General features: G+C 43.4%; 1 long non-coding RNA gene and 1 pseudogene across 2 annotated transcripts; both read left to right on the top strand.

The window, feature by feature from the left end:
• The first annotated feature begins 1346 nt into the window (after nucleotides 1-1346).
• Nucleotides 1347-6137, top strand: LOC124647208 (annotated as a pseudogene).
• Nucleotides 6138-6822: 685 nt separating this feature from the next.
• On the top strand, nucleotides 6823-8986 carry LOC124649507. 2 transcript variants are annotated; one of them, XR_006986663.1, is made up of 6 exons: nucleotides 6823-6870; nucleotides 7058-7134; nucleotides 7309-7496; nucleotides 7619-7751; nucleotides 7854-8071; nucleotides 8224-8986. It is a non-coding gene; the product is annotated as an uncharacterized LOC124649507 (long non-coding RNA). The 2 variants fall into 2 exon arrangements; XR_006986662.1 differs by having other exon boundaries at nucleotides 8219-8273.
• The last annotated feature ends 474 nt before the right edge of the window (nucleotides 8987-9460 follow it).

Below are 9460 nucleotides of genomic sequence, written 5' to 3'. Positions count from 1 at the left end.
AATTATCTTACGGGCATTATGTGGCTCAACACGATTGGATACCCTTCACATGGACAGAATTATTGACGGGTGAAGCAATAACCTGGCAGCTCAGATTTAATCTTACTATCAAGGAAGGTTTTATTGAACAAAAAAAAGTTACAAAACAACCAACAATGAAAACAACTGAATAAATTTCAGCATACTTGCGTAAAAAAAAAGAATTGAAACAGGTGATCTTTTCTACAGGTTAGATGACACATCTAGCGGCATTTTACGTTCAATAAATTTTAACAATACATTATTTTTTATATTTCTGGTCACCTGAGGAAAACAACAGAAATTTTAATAACATGGGCAAACGTGTTCTTATTTCCCCCCGGGGAAAAAGTGTTCTCATTTCTCTGACCTCCCCTAATTTTTTTCCAGAGCATTTCTTGTTTTATTTTTAATTGGATTGTTAGTTCCCGTAGTTTTAATGTTTTTCTTTAAAATGTCAACTCGTTGGTTTTTTAAAAAAACGAAGAGATGACCCCAAGGACCTACATACCTTCACTAATTCAGCGTCCAAGTATATATTAAGCATGGCACTTTTACCCATGGGTCAAATTCGGAAATGCTGGAGTTACGGGCAGATAGGTTACGGACTGAACTTACGGGATAACGTGGCTATCAATTGTGAATCTGGATGAGAAAGTCTCGGGATAACTGCTCCAGGGTATCCAATCGTGTTGAGCCACATAATGCCCGTAAGATAATTCCGTAAGATGATTGCGTAGATGTAGCATTACTGGTTCTACTATGACAAACAGAGCACGTCAGGCACAGAGACTGGAGCCATTGATGGGCTACTGGCTGCTACATGAACGAAGTGATAGGTGAGTGGCGCGCAGCTGGAAAGGCCTTTGTACTGCAGCGGTCGTCGCGGTGGGTCGTCGCGCCGGGGAGAGAGACGCTGCAGTGTCCGGCGTGTCTCAGAGTTCAGACACGACGCAGGCGGTGGGGGCCGAGCAATGATACCTGGCAGGATTCGCTTGACATAGTCGGCCTCGTCGGATCTTTATAGATGGATCATCTCTCTCGTCTCTGATCATCCACTCCCTTTCCAAAACACACCAACACCAACGCCTCCAAACAACTCTGCATCCTCTTCCGCTCATCTCCGACAAGCCATTGCATTCGCAACCATTTTCCAGAAAATCCCAAAAAATGTAGTTAGCCATCTTCCAAAAAAACGTAGTTTGCTCCAAGCAATTCGCTCCTTTGATCTGCACGCTCATCTCCGAGCAGCAATCACAATCCGCATCTTTTGCCTGTTTTCCCCGAAAGAAAAACAAAAAAAAAAACCTGTTTGCCAGCCGCTGCTGATGGAGGCGGCCCTGATTAAGGGCGGCGCCGTCGCCGGGGCGCAATGGGTGGTGAGCAAGGCGCTGAGCCCTCTGTCCGACGGCCTGGTGGAGGCTGTGGGCGGCCAGCACGGAGCTCGAGCCCAACATCGATGCCCTCAAGACGGAGCTGCTCTGCGCGCAGGGCATGCTCAACCGTGCTCTGCGAGTGGAGATCCGACAACCCCGCGCTGGCGGTCCTGCTGCAGAAGCTGCGGCGACCTGGGGTACGAAGCGCGAGAACGCGCTCGGCGAGCTCGACTACTTCCGCATCCAGGACGAGATCGACGGCTCCTCCGAAGCCGTCGAAGACCTCGGGTGCGGCCGCAACCTCGTCCGAGTCGTTCGCCACGTCGCCGGTGCCGCCGCCAGGCAGCTCTCGTGTGACGACGAGTCCTGTCAACGCTGCTGCGCGCCAGCCTCACCTCCGGTGCCCGTAACACCGCCCACGTCGCCAGTGCCGCCGCCAAGCAGTTCTGTTGCGCCTCGTGCTTGCCTGCTGCTCGTGGTTCTGACGAGAACTCCGATGAGGAGTCCGACAAGGAGTCTGACCAGGAATACCCAGCAAGTGCGTGCGCCGGCTCGCCTCCCGTGCTCGCTACCGCCACCCAGTGCCTTCGGTAAACGACTCCTCTGCTCTTCTCCTCCTGTCTGTTACTGGATGATAGTAAGATTGTCCCTAGCAGAGTACCAAAGTTAAAATTTGATAGGGTGGGCGTCTCTAGAAAGGATGAAATGTATCGCAGACAGAACTAAAGCCGCTGCGTGCTAGAGCGTCTCCACATTATTCTAGGTTCTCAGCTAGAGTTACAGGGATCTAGACCATGGCATTGTTAATTCTGCTTCTGGAAATAGGACCCATGACCACCTCAGGACCATTAGAGTCATATTGATGTATGGGAGGGACCAACAGAAGAACACCATTGTCGTGGACATTACAAATGTTGAAAACATTCATAGAGATCTCACTGTCATTCCTATAGTTGGTCCTGGGGGCATAGGAAAGACTACTCTCACTCACTACATATATAATAGCAAAAGAGTTGAAGAACATTTCCAAATTCGAGTTTGGGTGTGTGTATCTCTTGACTTTAGTGTGTATAAGTTAACACGAGAGATTGTGAGCTCCATTCCTAAAGCTGAAGATGAAAAAAATGACAGACCGGATAATGAGGTTCAAAACCTGGACCAACTTCAGAAATTGATTGAAAAAAGACTAAAAAACAGAAGATTTTTACTTGTTTTGGATGATATTTGGAAATATGGTAATGAAGATGAGTGGAATAGATTGCTAGTTCCCTTTAAAAAGGTGCAAGGAAACGGAGACATAATTCTAATCACAACTCGATTCCTTGAAGTCGCTGAAATGGTTAAGAAAGGAGATGAACTCTTACAACTAGAAGGTTTGGAGCCGAAAGAATATTGGAGCCTTTTTGTAGCATACGTCTTTGGTGAAACTAATCGACAATATATTGATAAAAACTTGCTTGAAATTGGGGAAAAGATTGTTGAAAAGTTGAAGGGTTCTCCTCTTGCAGCAAAAACTGTGGGTAGCTTGCTGAGACAAGACCCTAACTGTAGATTATTTGGACGAGAGTTCTTGAAAGTAGAGAATGGGAAATCACAAACCCGTGATAACGATATTATGCCCGCATTGAAGCTTAGCTATGACTACCTTCCTTTTCGCCTGCAACAATGTTTTTCCTCTTGTGCATTATTTCCAGAGGATTACAAGTTTGACGATCTGAGGAGCTAATTCACTTCTGGATAGGACTTGACATCTTACATCCAGGTCATACAACCAAAAGAATTGAAGATATAGGGTGTCACAACCTGAATGAATTAGTTAATTATGGATTTTTCAAAAAAGAAACAGACCCTTCTAGGTAGACACTACTATGTTATGCATGACCTGCTGCATGATTTGGCATTGAAGGTTTCATCACAAGAATGTCTGCATATAGCTTCTTCTAGTCTAAGAGCTCTAGAAATTGGACCATCAATCTATCACATGTCCATTAGTTGCATTGATCAGCTAATAGTACTGGATGGAGCTGAGGAAGAAAATTTGAAGAAAGGACTAGATAAAATAAGGAACATAATCAAATTTGAGAATCTACGCACTTTGATGTTGTTTGGAAGTTATGATGCAATGCTTTCTTCGCATGTTCAGTGATTTATTTAAAAATGCAAAATCTTTGCGTGTTGTCTTTTTGTCAACAATGTACTACCCTGTGCAGTCTCTATTGCACAACTGTCTCCAAACCTTGTCCATCTTCGCTACCTGCGACTTGTGTCTCCAAGACTATGGCTGTAAAGAACATTTACCAAGGAATTATCTCGAGATTCTATCAATTAAGGGTCCTAGACATACAACACTGGTACAGTTCTCATAGTTTGCTTGGAGATATGACTAACCTTGAAAAACTGCGGCATTTTCTATCTCATAATGATGAATTCCACTCAAATATTTTTAATGTGGGAAAACTACATAGCTTACAAGAGCTACAGAGATTTGAAGTTAGAAAAGAAAGTGGTGGTTTTGAATTAAGGGAGCTGGGGAAACTAGAAGAGCTAGGAGGATCACTTGGCATTTATAATCTTGAGAATGCAGTAGTAAATGAGGCACATGAAGCAAAACTATCATACAAAAACCGTTTGCAAAAATTAACACTCAACTGGAATAAAAAACGGTCTAGCATAAATCCTTCCGCAGAAGATCAACATACTTGAAAGCCTTCGGCCACACAACAATATTCATGAGCTATGCATTGATGGGCATGGAGGCTCTACTTGCCCTACATGGCTAGGTACAAATTTGTCCACTAGAGGTCTGGAGGCTCTCCGACTTGACAGCACTGAGTGGGAATCCATTCCACCGCTTGGAGAGCTATATCTGGTTCACGAGACTGGAGAAGAGTATTTCGGTTGCATTAGAGGTCCGAACTTTCATAACTTGAAAAGACTAGAACTCATTGGGTTGCCAAGATTTAAAAGGTGGGTAGCAAATGAATTTTGCCCTTGGTACTTCTCAGTAATAGAAGTCCTCATTGTGAAGGATTGCCCTGAACTAACTAAGCTCCCGTTTTCATCTTATACTACTTGCCACCCTCCGGAAGGAGATTTGAATGTGACTTGGTTTCCTAGACTAAGAGAGATTAAAATAGAGAATTGCCCAGAACTCTTGTCACTGCCTCCTACTCCTTATAGTCAGCACTTTGTGCAATGTTACACTACAACATGTAGGAAGAGGTCTGGAGCTGTTAAGTTACTCAAACAAATCATCCGTCTCTTTGAAAATGAAAGGTAATGATGCTCTGCCAAGCCTAGACGAGACGGTCTTGGCGTTCGATAAGTTAACCCATCTACAAGAATTGAGTTTTGAAAACTGCCCACCTCTGTCTAATAAACACCTTCAAATGCTAACCTCGTTAAAGACCCTCAAAATAAGTAATTCTGGTATTGTGTTTCTGCCGTTAGTAAAAAGTGATGTGAAATGGCAGCTTCCGGTTACCCGTCTTGATATAATAGGGTGGACTGCTAGCGGGCAGGAACTAACACGTCTACTCTCTCATCTCCCTGATCTGTCTCGCCTGCAAATACATAAGTGCGACAAGATAACACGGTTGGACATAGAGGCCGAACATAAACAACCGGTAACATCGCTATCAGTGCCAGCTTCTCCGGTTGTTAAATTGCAGGATCCACAAGGAAGAGGTCAACAACAAGAAGTAGCAGAGGAGGTTGCTGCGGAACAAGAAGGACATGATGGGCTGCTGCTCTTACCAGCCCATCTCTCCGATTCTCTGAAGTATTTTAGTATCGTGAATTGTCCAGAGCTTATCCTGACTGCCCAGACCCGCGGGGCAGGAGGAGGAGGAGGTCTCCAGGCCATGCGCTCCCTCGAGGAAATCGTAGTAGAAAATTGCCCCAAATTCCTCTCCGCCTACAAGGATTCGGATGCCTCTTCCTGTTGCCCTTTCCAATCCTCCTTGCAACGCCTCGTTCTTGAAGATCGTATGGAGGGCATGGACACGCTGGTGCCCCTCTCCAACCTCACCTCTCTCCAGGAATTAAGAGTTACATATTGGGGCCAGCATTTAAGGCACGAGGGCCTGTTGCATCTCCTCACCCAGGGCCAGCTCACCACATTAGAAGTCCGCCATATCCCCAATTTCTTTGCTGGTTGGGACCCCGCGCGAGGGCTGCAGGGTGGAGAAGAGCAGCCATCCTCCAAATTGCAGGAATTCGAGACGGACGACATCGCAGGAGCCCTTGCTCAGCCGATCTGCCGTCTCCTCGCTCCATCCCTCACCAGATTATCTCTTGAATTCAACAAAGAGGTGGAGCGCTTCACAGAGCAGCAAGAGGAGGCCCTTTCCCTCCTCACCTCCCTCAAGGAGCTCCAATTTCAGTGGTGCCAAAAGCTGCGGTGCCTCCCGTCAGGGCTACGCAAGCTCACCAGCCTCGAGAGATTATGAGATCTATGAGTGTCCAGCCATGCGGTCGCTGCCCAGGAATGACCTCCCGAGTTCCCTGCAAGAGTTAAGTGTCAAGGGACTGCATCAAGCTGCGGTGTCTCCCAGCAGGGCTGCACAAGCTCACCAACCTCAAGAGATTGCGAGATCGAGAGTTGTCCAGCCATCCGGTCGCTGCCCAGGAATGGCCTCCCCGGCTCACTGCAAGAGTTGGATGTCAGTGAATGCGAAAACGAGAAGCTAAAACAGCGATGCAGACGGTTAGTGGGGACCATCCCACTAATCAGACTATAAACTAATCTAAGGTAACAATGCGCTTCCTTGTTTTGTTCCCATCCTCAATCCTCACAATTACCCTTGCTTTTTCCATCATACCACACCCACAAGTCACCTTCTTTTGTTTGATTTACCTCATTACTTAATAATCTGAACAGTCTGCATTTCTATCTATCCTGCAGGGCTTCTTGGGAGTTGTACATTCTTCTAGCCTTGTAGGACTATCTCCATGGATGCACAGAGTTCACACAGAAGAGGATCTCCTGTGTGGTATCTTCTTCATGTACATAAACCTGGTAAGTACAGCCAAAATGGAACTTCACTCCAGCAAAGAAATATTGGGGAAACCGTGTGATCCACAGTTAATGGCATCACAGAATTTCTCTGTTTTCCTTCCTGGATGAAACCTCTGATGTATTCACCATCTATTTGGCCTTTTGTGCAGCTGTTCTAATGCTTGTTCTAGTGGCCTTGTTGATACGTTGTAATTACACTTCTGCCGTGACTAGTGAAGAGTTGGTGCTCTAGCGTTCCAATTACTGCAGATGTTACTGCTTCGTAAGTTCCAGAATTGAACATAGTTTTCAAATAATATAACACTCTGGTTCCTCAGTTTTCATATATAATGTTGCATTTATTTTTTCAAATCTTTGAAGTATTGATTTCCCTTTCCAGAAAATGGTATGCAGTCTTGGGTATACTTCGTATTGCAACAGATGTGAAAGCTACGCCCTTTAAAGGCTGACCGCTTAGTAAGTTACTGAACTGAACAAAACTTTCAATAGTACTGTTGTTGAAACCACTACTTTATGATCCATTTTGATCTATAAGCTCCATTTTCTTCTTCCGATTTTGATAGCATAAATAGGAATCACCCTAGTTAACTTGTTTTTTATCGAAACCTTTGTTAACTTTGGCATTCCCCTTTCATCGGTCCAGGGAACATTGTCAGAAGGTTCACACTCCAAGAGAATGTATCCAAAGACTTCAGAAGATCTCCATTATGACTGCCTAAGGTTAATTTACAAATTTCTTTTTGAGTTTTTCTTCAACAGCGTAGTACAATTCTTGTTCTCTATCTGCATGATCTCAATCAGAACTCACATTTGCCCAGTCTTTTGTTTAGATACTATTGCACTGCACACCTGCAAACTTGCCTAACTTCAATGCCTCCTGGCAGAGCTACACAGGCTTACCGACTTCGACAACTTAAAGGTCATGGTTGTGTGCAGCCTATGCAGTCAGCTGCCCAAGGAGACATCCACAATTCACCAAAAGAGTTAGATGTGAGTTGTCATGGAAATGACGAGGTCAAACAGAAGTAAGAAAAGTTAATGGAAGTCATTCGAAAAGGCGAATACGTACTGACTAAACCAAGGTAAATAAAATATAGACTTGGAGCCTTGGAACTGCTGCCAAAAAAGTTCATGTTAAACTCATTTGCTGCTCTGCTAATTGATCCTAACATGATATACTTCAGGTTGGTTCATGCTTATCTAGAACTTCATACATGCAATGGTGGATTATTCACTGCATATGAAGCAATCCAGGTTATGGACCAGTCAACCTGCAAAAAGAACGAAGCTTTTGGACCATTCTGCAACGGATCTCAAGTTACCCGATGATGTGCAAGGTAAGTTTTCTGCAAAGACGTCTCTCATGATTTTATTCTCTATGCCTTTCCTCAATAATGGTGCACTTCGGCAAGCTATTAATATATTTGGCATATTTGCAGGCAAGGAAACTGTATGAATCTGCCATTTATCTTGAACCTGAAATTCTAAGAGCTGAACTGGCAAGGGGTGATATGCGTTTTGGTGAATCCTGGAATAATCAAGAATTTTTTCTACTTGAAAGATATTAGAGGCAATAGGCAGATGATTCTCCACTCATCAAGTTAGGTCACCTATTTGCAGTAACAAATCTGCTGTCCCAATATCAATCTGCACTAAGGTAAATGGCTCTTTCCCCTTGTATATTTGAAATCAGGAGATTGTAGGATATAGTGTATTGATTGCTAGTTGAGTCAGAGATGGGTATCATGTACAAATTACAATTTCCAGACGCCTTCATATAGAATTTAAATTGTTGTAATACCAGTGCAGGTTAAGGAATAACTGAAGACAAGAATGCTGGCATGAGCAACGGTATTATTTTTCTCGCTTTATTCAAATGCTTGTTTACCTGAGATCGTGCACAAATTTATTTGGTCACATTCTAGCTCCCATATGTTTAGATTATTATTTTGTCCCACCAGAGCCATACGCAACAAAAACTGAACCATCATTTGTGCAATCTGAATATTTAGTGAGCTTTGTTAATTATGTATCCATCTAGTCAGAAGCTCTTGAAAGCCAGTCACTCTTTTTGTATCCTTCAATTGCTACCCTCTGACACTCGTCATCACAATTCATGCATTGCAATCTCGCATAAGCCACTTGTACCATTCTGACGCCGGTGTATCCATTCTCTTTGTATAAGTCACTTCATTCATTTGTGCATCAGTGTCAGCCTATTATATAGGGTTTGCACACTTGTTATTTTCCGATAAAACTCAGTGGGAGAGTTCATTTTATGGTGTCCAGTCCCTTGGAAACAGAGTCATCCAATAGTTTAAAGCTCTTGAAAGCCAATCATTTCTTTTGTATCATTCCATTGACTCCTTGGATCAATCCATTGGTCTATCCATTAGACTATTACGTAGATTTTGCATATTGTTCCTCTTTGATATATTCATGAGGATATATCATTGATGGCACTCATCATGCATCGAATTACTCCTAGCAGTCATTTGTAAATGGAGCCTGCCATATGTCGGCAACTCTAAATATATACTAAACAGAAAAGAAAAAAAGAAACAATGCTGGCATCTAGAGGAAAAGAGAAAGAAAAAAGAAAAAGAAAGAAAGAAAAAAAGAGAAGTGTGCTGCCAACCAAGAACCAAAAGAAAACCAAAAGAGAGTGTGCCGGCAATTATGTTTTAAGAGGCTCTTATATTTCATTTAGTGGGAGGACTTACACATACTTTACTTTTGCAATCATCAGCTGATGCCTACTCTTCATGTTGTATCCATGTCATCAATAGTTTCTCGACATCAATTGTTCCACTCAGATCATTCTTTTCCTCTTGACATCTTTTCCATCATTCTTCCTGTGACTGGAATCATGAGGTTTCACTTTACTGGTTTCGGATACTTATTTAACTTTGCAATAACTGAAATTCAGATTTGCTTACTCCATTTACCCCACCAAACCACAGATAAGACTCCACATATGTATATGTTTTTACTTTTTAGTGGTAGGGAGATCTTGGCCAATGGCCAGTGAGGATCCAGATACGAG

This window comes from Lolium rigidum, chromosome 4 (genome assembly GCF_022539505.1).
Source record: "Lolium rigidum isolate FL_2022 chromosome 4, APGP_CSIRO_Lrig_0.1, whole genome shotgun sequence".
NCBI classification, from domain to species: domain Eukaryota; kingdom Viridiplantae; phylum Streptophyta; class Magnoliopsida; order Poales; family Poaceae; genus Lolium; species Lolium rigidum.
Note: the sequence above shows the minus strand (reverse complement) of the source record. Positions and strands in the feature narration are given on the sequence as shown.